At 43.5% G+C, this 12,364-nt stretch overlaps 1 protein-coding gene across 2 annotated transcripts in view; it reads right to left on the bottom strand.

Moving 5' to 3' along the window:
- The window catches only part of LOC105197737 (heterogeneous nuclear ribonucleoprotein L), a 163,764-nt gene that overhangs the window by 64,428 nt on the left and 86,972 nt on the right, over positions 1-12,364 (bottom strand). The gene's annotated exons all lie outside the window — the stretch shown is intronic.

Here is a 12,364-nt window from a genome sequence, read left to right as displayed (position 1 = left end):
AATCTCGCTATATCTCGTTCATTACGAAGATTTACAGCTTGGTTAACGTTCATTTTTCAATTCAAGGCAATATCGCGTTAAAAACGTCCAATCGCTTGCTGCCTCGCGTCGCGCGTCGGCGACAGGAGCGCGACGCGCCGTTTCCGTAAACGACGGGAGATGAAAATCTCATTTTCGCAATTTTAAGAGACACAAACGATCGCGCGCCAACTGTCGGAGATCCACCCGGCCGCGTTGTCAGTCCTGTCGAATTTGTCACGCCCCGCGGCCAATTTTCGCGTCGGCCAACGGCTCGCGATGCACTTTTGAGAAATGCACGGTGACTCAACGTCAGCCGTGATTCAACGGCACGCGTATATCCGCGGAAAATTAAATCGCCCACGTGAAAATGCGCGCGCGCAATCCCGGAATCTGTCTCGAAATTGCGGCCAGATTTATATTTCAACGCCGCCCGTCGTCGCCGTCAATCGGCACGCGCGTCCTTATCGTCTGCAATCAATGAACGAAGCTTGGCTGCTGCTGCGTGCATATGCGAATGAAGCTGACCTACTTTCAAGCAAGAGTAAAATAATTTACGCATTGCGTATTTATATATACTCAACTGTCTTGTTTTTATAATAGTTTATTATTAATATCGCGATCAAAATAGTTTTGAATGTGTAGATTTAAGATGAAGAATCTTCTCGCGCGGTGCGTGCCAAATTTACGCGTCCGCATGCGAAAAATCTTATTTATTTTGATACGCGTACGGAAGCGGTGGCGCAATCTCGATTCGGTCACAATCACGATCGAATATTGACATCATTCGCGATCTTCCCAACATTGCCTACTGGAAAAATCAGTATTCACGTCAGCACCGAATAAGAGAGGAATCCAAATGGGATATTTAGATCCTCATACGTGCGCGTCTCGAAATTATCGAAAACTCAGCTTCCGCGTAACTTTTGGAAGATTTCCGACGTTATCTGTCGGAATGGCGAAATACGTGTTTTACGGGAGAAATGATAATCAGTCGTATTAATTTCTCGTCTAGCGCTGACGTTTGCTTGCGTCGAAGCAGCAAACGTGATTTATTGCTGAAAGCGCGGTGCCGTCATGAAACGGTACGTGGGCCGCGTTATTTCGGTTAACGGCTTGCGAATTAGCGGCGGTCGTATTAATTACTACAATTTCTGGCCATCCCCCGTGGCGATATCGCTACGTAATACGTTACTATCTATACTGCCCCCTGTCCGTCGCTTGTCATAATGGACCGGCTGAACGGACCGTTGGTGTAGGGCGGCACGGGTACGGTTGCAATTAATAAACTCTGAAATTTGCATATCAGGGAGACTGACGGAACCTTGAAATAGCGTTTTGCATTTAACCATAGAGTGTTTTGAGGAAATTGATATGCATGTAGAGCAACATCGTAAAATGAGTGTTCCAATTAATGATGAATGTAATGCGGCCCACGTATTACATCGCGATACCTGCTAACTTATTCTATGAATCTTATTCCATCTTGTCCTGATTAATAACGCAAATTTCATAAATACCTGGGAAAATTCTCTTCATAACAATTGATATATATTACACTGCATTCTCGTAATTGCATAAATAAATGGAGAGGTCGGGCAAGAGCGAAGACGCGCGCAGCTACACTGAATTTTGTTTCGATAGAAAAGAGATGAAAATAATTTCTAAAACTACTTTCAAAATTGTTGAAATAAAATTGACACCCATAAAATTTGACTTCCCTTCCTCCCCCAAAAAAGTACTACTCTCTCAAAACGAATAGAAAAAGTAAACTGTTATATTGTCGCTTCATTAAATTCGCTCGTTCGTTGTGCGTGGGCTTTATTTTGCACGGAATTTCTTTCGCTTGCATATTTTAAATTCAATCTAAACGCTCACACACAGATACACACACATTTGCGCGAGATTACCGCACACTGCATGCGGTATCCGCGTGTAAATATTCATATACATTTATTTATAAGAACGTGCGCGTGGGATGCGAGTAATGAGGTCTGCGAACGCGATATGTAAATGCTTAAACATTTGCCGTAGATAAACAAAGAAGAGTGAGATGTCTTCGCGTTGCTATTTCCATTTATGGTAGGTCGGAGAATTTTATCACATTCGTAATATTCGATAAATGCGAGTGGCGTGATCGCTCCTACTTCATCGGAAATGACGAAATTCATCTCGCCCACGCTCTATGTAATTCGAAGAACTACGGAAATGCCGAGTAGTAAAAAGATCCGCGAGTCTCTCTCTCTCTCTCTTTGTCGACAATGTAATGGTAACCCAAGATTTAACAATGAAATCCAATCAGCTAGCTATACTTACAAACTAAATTCAATAGCTGTTTCAGCGAAATAAATGTGAAATCGTTTAACATTAAGAATTGACAAAAATGATAAGTAATCAGCATAATATATAATACAGAAACGAATTTATATAAAATATTTTAAATAATCAGAAAATCATAAACGTATCGAGATATAATGAATCTCACTATCAGAGTAACATTTGCACGCAATATTACTCCATCAACATTCACGTCAAATCCAATTGACGTTTCATTGTGAAATTGACTTTGATTTTTAATTAACGATATATAAAATTCGTTCGTTGTTAACAACAGAAAATCCATCTTGAATTTTTAAATGCCCTCTGCTTATTTGTCGATCAAATTACGTAGTCGAATATAACGTTCGTTGCCGTTGCATCGAACGGACGCATATTTCACTGATTAGACTAACTTCTAAATAAACCACTGCTGTGTACCCAAACTATCTAATTACAAACGTTAACTCGGAAACGTCAATGCGTCAGTATTCGTTGCGCTGTGCATGTAGCGCGGCATTCCAAAGCTCTGATCTGCGGTTAACTGTCACAGCTGATAGCTACGGCCGCACTGCATTAATCACGATGTTGAGATGGTGCCAAGCTCACAGAGACGAACGAAAGGCCCCCGTAAACAAGAAAATTTGGAGAACAAATATAAACCTCTAAAGAACGACCGCCCCTCGCACCCCCGTCAATTGACTTTACATTACTGCGTATCGCTTCCGATGCGAGATGTGCGAAATCAAGTGTACTCCCTGTTAGATAGCGAGCGTAAATTTTCGCCCGCGTACGTGGATCTGGCATCTATTCGCGATACTTCTTTTTACAATCGGTATGAGAGATGCTCTCTTATTACATACCCGTCAGCCCGTTGTCTCGTACCTTACGTTATAAAATCATTGACGCCGGTTTAAAAGCACCGTCGATGTTCGTTAGTATCGTTGTAACGCGAATTTACGATCACGTTAAATGTGTTCCAGCTCTCGCGGGCGCAATACCATCGAAATTTATGCTGTTCAATGTTTTAGCGACGCTTAGGAGATATTATAAACGAATTTGCGTTCAGATCGGCGCATCGCAGCGTCGCGATATCTCGCGATAATTTATGCAAAGTTGAAAGATGTTTCTTTCAAAATAATCGAGGCAGAATACTCTGTCCGCTTTTATCGTCGTAAACTTTTTCCCTTTGGCTTTCTCATAATTTATGCCGTCAACCTAAGATTGAAAACATGACGAGAGGGTATGCTTTTATTTAGCGCATTTTTCAACTTCGATTCAAATCTTAATAAGCTCATACATATGCGGAGCGTTTCCGCATCGACCAAACTTCCGTCGGTTTCGCCAATTTAGAGTCAATCTCTCTCTCTCTGATAAGAATTTCATAGAATCTTTTTTCGCAACTTCCTAATTTTCTGAGGCTGATTTTAAAATTTATCTCATCCGTTCTCTACGAAGTTTGGATGACTTCGCTAACGAAGGAGAACGAGAGAGACGCTATTCGCAGAACGGAGAAGGCGCACGTGGCCGACGGAGGCGGTGCACCTTCGGAGGTAAGGGAAGAATATGCTAACGAAGCACGTCGTCGAACAATGTCTATTTCTGAAACAAGCGCGGAACACGATGTGAGAGCGAGGCAACCGACCGACATTTGCTCATCGGCGCGCATTTACCGAGCGTTTTCGGCTCGCGCGCCCGCTAACTCCTTCGAAGACTCCCGTCACGTCGCGAAGACTCCCGTTCCATTCGCTTTGACGTCGCGCTCGCAAATAAAATCATTTCCTTCCCGCGAGAATGAGCTTGACTCGGTGCGCCATTTACGACAAAGCCATAACTCGAGCACACTCGGTCGTAATTGCGAGAAAAACTCGCCTCGTCAAAACGGCCGGTTATATTAATCATTGCGCTCGCGGTAACTCGCTCTACCTTGTTGATCATCGTGATGAAGATGTCGCTGATAACTCCATTCCCATCCGTTCGCTTGTGGTCGCACAATAAAGATTCAATTAGCAGTCGGGAAATATTTTCCGCGACGTTAACCGTTCTAAGTGCACGGTGCACGCGCGTGCTTACTTGAGATTAATGCGAGACGAATTGAACGGCACGAGACGCACGCGTCGAGTACTCTGAACTTTTCGTAGCTGCGCAAGATTGGCACATTTTTACTTAGTTGAATGACGTAGTTGAATGACGTAGTTGAATGTAAATGTTAATAATAAAGTTTAATTAAAAGGAATTCGATATTACTCTGTTGCGCATCCCAATTCAAAATATATGTATAATTAAATAAATATCGGCCGTACAACACACACGCACAGGCAAAATGAACTGATTTCTACATTCCAATATTTGCATTTACTTCACGCGGGGATGTTTTGTTCAGCGTGAACTTCAGACTAATTAACTTTGTGTCGCAGATTAAAATAGCTGCGATTCTATAATAGAAGCGTTATATAATCTACCGATATTTAATTTAGACTTGTCAGAGTACATTGCACGGATAACAAGCAGAATTTAGTTATTATTCAAAGGATTATAATATAATTTTATGTGTGTACTTGGCCAGCGATACACGTCCAGTACACTCGCAAGTTTCTTTTATGCGCTTCATCGCTTCATATACTTTGATATCTCTCCAATTACGCCCGAGAGACTGTGTATTATCGGATCGTAAAGGTGAGTCTCCAATTCAAATTACAAAGGTGAAGCTCAAACAAATACCGACCACGCTTTCGGATCCTAGAATTGCGGCCTTCCTTTTTCCACTTCCGATGTAAAACCACTGCTTCTCTCGTGTAAACATAAATGGGCGCGCGCGGCTGGAGTGGCTCGTGGGGAAGGACAGGAACGGAGTAGGAGGAGAGAACCGAAAGAGTTATGGGCCGTTAGCGAACTTTAGTGATCCGCGAACGTTTTCGGCCACGTTCAGCACGCACGTGCGCACGCGATCATGTTTGAAGCATCTGGCGATATTGTCGATGCAACGGCAATTCGACTTCACTTCGTGCAGTTAAACAAACTTTCCCCAAACTTCAAAACTAATAGCGATAGCGGTAATTGGCTATTTCTAAAAGACGTATTGCAAAATCATCATTAAGATTTTATCACGGAGTTTTCCCATAATTTTGTTAGATTACCCATAATTGCTTGTTACAGGTTTTACGATAGTTTAGATAAATCGCCACAACAAAACGATAAAAAGAATTGTAAAACTTGTGTGCGGCGTCCCGAATTCACCGAGTAATATATATATATATAGCTGTCCGTTCTATATTCGAAAGCCCTATTTAATCTAGAAAAAGAACTTTACGAGTTTTTTTATTAGATAAATACCAAGATAACGTAGCAGATTCCCCGATGGGATCTTCCGCTTATACGAGTTTTTTTAAATCATATATTATGTTTCATATTATCTTTTACGAGTCTTCTCATTTCGTCCTCCGTCCTTATAAATAAAATATCAGTGAGAAAATGTAAAACTACTTTAGATTAAAAAAAAAAGTATGCGTCGTATATTTGATATAATATACGAGTTAACTACTTGTTTCGAAATTAGTATCTAAAAATATTTTAAGTATTTAAATTCTCTCAAGCCGCAACGTACGTTCTATCGAATTAGCAGGGCAATAATTAAAAATAGCAATCATTCCGCGATGAAAAACTCATCCTTTCCGATCGTGGAAACGTATTCGTTTCTAACTCATCCGGAGCAACGAGCTAGAGATAGCAAAAGTGCTTACGTGAGAAAGTAGCATTTTTCGCGGCGAACAGTTCCTCGGCCTTAAACGCAAGCGGGATATTTCAAAGATGTATCTGTAGCACGACGTTTCTGCGCTGAAGCACGTTCCAGACGGTCGTATCAGCACGAGGGACGATATCTGTCTCGCGAAGCAATGAAATTTACCGCGTCGATCGTTGCGGTATCATCCGCGGGCGCGCTTGTGGTGTGTGGAAACTATGTGCCGAGGCACGCAGTGAATTGTAAAAACGCGATATAAGAAACGTACGCTAGGCGAATTTAAACAAACGGGATTTGTTCAATCGGTTACGCCGCGAAAAAATATACGCTCTGCAAACAGGATCGCCATGTTGTAAGTGAACGGAAATTAATAACGCCGAAGATTATTCCGTTTCATTATTATTCCAAAATATCGTTCGTTTCACGTTCGAGGCACGCTTCGCGCGTATCGCGATTCCAACAGTGGACATTAATTGCGACGGAATCGAGCGGAAATTGAAACGCGGCGCGATGGGAATCATTCATAATTGCGCTGCATCGTGTTTATTTACGGACCATGTGACGGCAAACGCAGTTTAAACTTTTTCATGCGTCCCGCGTTGCCCCTCAAATCGGAAAATTAACGACGTCAATATTTATTAATGCAACAGCGTTAACGGTAACACGGTTTCCGTGTAATCTCGAAAACTCGGCATTTTTATCGCTTTTTAAATAATTCATTTACGACGGCACGTAGAACAACACAGCTGAAATTGCGCGTTTCAATTAATTTCGATTAGACTTTAGCAGTATTTCGATCCAACCGTTAAATTAAAACTGTTATCACGCTACTCGTAATCTCTGGACAACTTTGACAGTCGGCTGAGGCAAATCAGCGCGACCCGAACCGCCGCGCCGCAGTTGGAGGAAATGAATTGTCCTAACGCCATTGGTCGGAATCGACGACCGAATCTTCGTTAGTGCCATTGTGACTATGTGGGTTAATCACTTGGAGAAATTCGCCGCGAGACGTGCCTGTCGTTGCATCATCTATCGCCGACGGACGAATTTCGGCCACTAGTTGCTGGCGAAATCCAATTCGCGTCCGCCTGTCACGCCGGCAACGCGGCAGTCGGGCGGCGCGGTGGTCTCGTCGTAATCCTTTTTTTCTTCTCGTTCCGGCGCGACGTCACTCGCCCCGTGACGGGTTTCGCGCGCGTTTGCTCGCCCGCCCGGGCTGTCGCGTCGGGCTGTTTCGATCTCGAAACTTTCAGCTCCCCGTGGACTTCCGTGAGATCGCGAAACGGGCCAATAAAATCGCTTTGAACTCGCAATGGGACCTGCCCCGATTCATTCGTCGCGCGTCGTCCCCCCCGGTCGTGGCGGTGCGCTCGATCCAGTTCCGTCAAATTGACCTCGCGAATGGTGTCCGAGCGTGTCTACTTTGAATCGTCCGACGAGTCCCACCTGGAAACCAACGTCCCACCTGTCTACGTGCACCGACCTCGATAATTGCGTTTCTCGTTTGTTCAAGCTAACGTTCGGTCGGCAATAAAAATTGCCCGACATTGCCGGCAGAATTGCGTGCCAGCTCTCACGTGGGGAATATTGCCCCGTTAACGGAATTGCCACTAGAATCAACTGCTGCCATAGTTTCACTTAAAAAAAAAAAAAACCATGTGTTTCACGTGAATTTATTGACAACTGAACTAATAGTTTAAGAACAACAAAAATATCGTGTGATTAAAACTTGTATTGCGATGCAACGCCATTAGCTTACGGAAAAATATATCCTTCGGTTCAATTTCTCTCGTTGAGTTCTCTCCCCCACACAATTACTGTAAATTATTTATTCCTTTGACGTCTTTCCCGAGGGAGAGTAGGTCTCAATTACTTTCGATTGGAGAATGCTAAAATCCGAATCACCTCGTTCTTCGTCGACCAGAGATCGAGATAATGAAGGCGCCGGATGCCGAGTAACAGAATAAATACTCAAAAGACTACAACGTGTTTTCACGAGGCGAGGGAAAGCCCGAGGAATCGAACGCGGAAGCCGGTGATCACCTCACGATCGCCCACGGAAATCCTCACGATCGTGAGAATGGACTTTCTCCTCTTTTGTTCCTCTCCATGTCGCACCTCCGCCAAGAGAAAAAGAGAGAGAGCGAGAGAGAGAGAGATTCGTTATCGTGCAGCCCGACTTCAACCAAGGGCGTGTCTAATGCCACTGTTCATCGATCCGAGGAAAGCAAAATTGTTTTCCGCCGATTCTTACGTAATGCGACTCCACCCTCTTGCAGACGAGCAGCAGCACGAGCGATTTGCATACTTGCATAACGCGCCCGACTCCCAATTCTCGCGAAAACGCAGAAAATTAGATGATTTCATGACTCAGCGAGGATTTATTGAGAAAAAAAAAGATGTTACGTACGATAGAACGCGAATGTAGTCCACGAGAGCAAGATAAAAATATCTCAAATATAACATCGATTAATGTTGCCAACTTATAAAAGTGTTGCTATTTTTCCTTTAGTAAAATATTGATCTTTTGTGATTGATTGACGTTACGCTAAAGCATCACACGGTTTACGAAAACGACTACGCTCTTGCATCAGCCTCTCGTCAAATATTAACTCCGAAGATTAATGCCTTTGACTGAGCTCGGAGACTTAAACATATGTTTGGCAAACAGCTTACCGTGAAGATCTATACAAGTTCCCGAATTTCTCGCCGTTTCTTATCACAATCTCCATATACGATGTCAACTTTTCAACGCTCTTCAAATTTGCGATTCAAATTTTATCTTAACACGTTAAAAAACCATCGGTCAACATTTCCATTTAATTACTCTTAATTGATTTCACGATCGATCGATTTCACTGTGCTGCTCTGACAATGTTGATGTCATTTTCCACTCGAAGAAAGAAGATAATATTGCCGAGATTGATACTTGTCTCTAAATTGCTAGGCAACGAGTCGTTGAATAATTTCGAACCGCTGAAATAAACGCGCATAAAACAAATGCGTTTCCGGTGGTAGAGATTGAAATGGAGATTAAATCTTTGAATCCAATTGATTGGAAAAACATATCGATTGCCTTCGCGATCCGGAAATGCCGAATTTATTATGAAGTCGAGGGTTCAATCAACGCCGATAGCGAGAAAATCGTTCGGCGGATGTAGGTCAATCTGGAAATAGCGAAACCTGCCGATGAGGTCCATTGTCGCGCCGATTAACATGCCGTCGACCACTCTGCGTTCGGTGATCACGAATCCACTTCGCCCGCACCGCGTCGCGAACTTTCGTCGCTCCGTAACAACGCGCCGAGCGAGGAGCGGAGATCCCACCGAAGTGCTCGAAGAAGCTGTCAATTAATCTCGTAAAGTGAGGAAAAAAAAAGCGAGGACCTCATCACCTGTCGCAGCTGATGAGAATGACAAGGCCTCGCCATTAATTTCCGCTTGCCGAGAGAGCGCGCGGGGAGACTTAAGCGGTTTAATCCGATTTCGAGATATCGGACATTTCGCTCATTTGCACTTTCGCGAATATTAATAATGGCGACTGCGTGCGCCGCTTATCAACGGGAAAAACACGCGTCGGATGACATTTTCCTTTCCAAGCATTATTTTCACTCATGCTAATTGCACGTGTGTACGTTTCTCGCCAATCGTTGTATGCAAATGTTTAATTATTCATCAATTTTCTCATGCGTAACAAATTTATTCACAATCGATATATCGAGAGATTATGTTGGAGAATTATGTTGGGACCGTTTCAGCTTTTAAACACGCCCCCCGCCCATACGTGCAGCGTGCATTTCGCAACGCGAAATTCCAGTGAATCGAACAGAGAGAATGTTCAAAATATTTCAGCGCGGCGGCTTGGCGATTCGCGTTGAGAGTGGCCTGCGCTGTCGTATCGCGCAGCCGTCGCAAGTATCGCGAATTAATCGGCGGCAAATGAAGTGCGTATATAAGACTGGCTGTGCTGCGTCGAGCCGGCTCCGTCTCTGTCATATCAACGTCACGTGTCTGAAATACTCCGTCTATATCCGTCACTGCCCGACACCAAGCGGCTCGCATCAAGTATAACAGCAGTCGCGCGCTTACGTATGTTCCTACGTATAATCACCAGGGCCGCCTTAATCCTTGGAATACTCAGCGGCGCACTTCAGTAAACACCGGTTAGTGTTTATAACCAAAGTACTACCGAGAGACTTAGCTTGACTCTTTTTCTACGGAATGGATGTAAAGGATTCGGGTCAATTAAACGCCGCTCGACTTTAACTCTGCTATTTGCGAGGACGTTCCTCGTGTGGATTTTGCCCGAGCGAGTGTTCCGCAAATTTCTTCTTTTAGCATACAATTCCGATGACCCTTGCGATCCCTCGCTTTACGCCATTTCATTAGTAAATTGCTCGTTTGCGTCGACGCTGTTAAAGCGTATAAATTCAAGTGTGGTAAGACCGGCCCTGCGCATCGCGGTGTATGATGACCGATTTCTGCGTGAGATTGTGTGGGTGGATGAACGACGCAACATACGCGGGTTGTCCTGTTATCGACTGAGATGCACCAGAATTCCCGTTATTAATTCTGTACCGGAATCTCCCGTCGCTATAAATAGCGAATTCTTCAAACCACGAAGGCACAATCTGGCGAGTTGAATAGATACGCTGCTACGGGTAGAATTATCTTCGATAATCGAAGAAAAGACACGCGAAAAGAAAGGTTAAATAAAAGTACGCGAGACACTTTAGATTATGTCATCCCGTTGCTTGATGAAGCTCCGCGAACGTGTAAAATTTTTCTCGCGAAATTTCGCTGTTTGAACGCGAATCGATTGGTGAGTAACCTGAACCCGGTCGGAAGGTATTCTTGTAACTTTCCATGAATATAAGATGGGTTTCGCGTGTGAAACGTTACGTAATATAATAGAGTAAATAAACTTGAATTCGCACTTCAAACGTTTCGGATTTTCGGCCGAAGATCTCGGCCCGCGCAAGTTAAATCTGCGGCGGATAAGGATCAATCGAGAAAATTCCGGCAAACACGAAATCCGTTTTATTCCGATCACACGGTACGTTACGTGACTATACGTGAAACACGTCGAAGAGCTAAAAACATCGTGAAATTTCATTGCGATGATAGCGCGACTTCTCGCTATGTTTTGTGAACGGCCGAATTATGTGTGTGTGTGTGTGTCTATGTGTATGAGCGAAGAAAGATCGCGGGAAAAGATCGTTGAATAGGATGTCTCGAGTGAAATGGAGATTAAAGAATGATGCCGAACCGGCGAGAGATTCCCGGAGGATCCTTTTAGAGCGAGCATCGAAGGCAATTCGTCACTCGATCTCCAACTTTTTCCAAGGCATTTTTATCGTCCACTCGAGACGGCAGCAGTCACCCATGAGATTAACAATCGCATGGACAAACTTCGGGATTAAACTTCGATAGAAAGACCATGGAACTCTGACAGCGAGGTGCAGGTGGTGCGACTATATCTTATCAATAAAGATATCAGACGTCGAAAATTGTGTGAAATATTGAAGCTTGATGAAAAATGCATTTGCTTGTAAGCTAAATATGCAAGCATTGTAAATGTTTAATCTTTAAATTGCGATATTTTAAACATTCTCCGAAGAATATTTTATTGAAATGATCGAAAAAGGCGATTATCTGATACGTCGATGGACGACGAGAATGACTGGAAATGGCTTTAGAGGTCTTACGTTTCGAAGAATAATGTCGATGCACGAAAGTATCAAAGAACATAAATTGGTACGGCGCAGTAATAGTGTCTGAAACTTACGGAGCGCACGACGCGATCGTAAAATCTGTCAGTGCAACAGTGTGACGTCGAAAACCAGTTCGGAGTTCAGAAACTTTTATACCCACTCTCACCAAATTTCGGGAACTCGATATCGCCCAGCCGGATCACTCGCCCCGTACCGAAACGCTGTCGAAGACCCTTCGCGGGAGTAAAAGAAAATTAGATTTCCCGTGTATTCGAGGCAAACGTTCCCGCAATTTAATTCGTGAAAAGAGAGCTGTGAACGCAGCCCAAATACAGCCGCGTTCGCGATGACGATGCAAACTTCTTTCAAGAATTTCAAGTTGAAAATAAAAAATTTAATAGATTGTGAAATACGTATTCGTAGCGCGAAGACTATGTATTTGCTTCCTACAAGATTTTCAGCTCTCATTCTCGAATTCTTAATCCTGGCGGACACCCTCGATCCGCAATTCTCAACTCTAAATCCTCAATTTTCAACTCTGAATTCTTAGCTTCCAAACCTAAGCTTTCAATTTGGCT

This window comes from Solenopsis invicta, chromosome 10, assembly GCF_016802725.1.
Source record: "Solenopsis invicta isolate M01_SB chromosome 10, UNIL_Sinv_3.0, whole genome shotgun sequence".
Taxonomy (NCBI): domain Eukaryota; kingdom Metazoa; phylum Arthropoda; class Insecta; order Hymenoptera; family Formicidae; genus Solenopsis; species Solenopsis invicta.
Note: the sequence above shows the minus strand (reverse complement) of the source record. Positions and strands in the feature narration are given on the sequence as shown.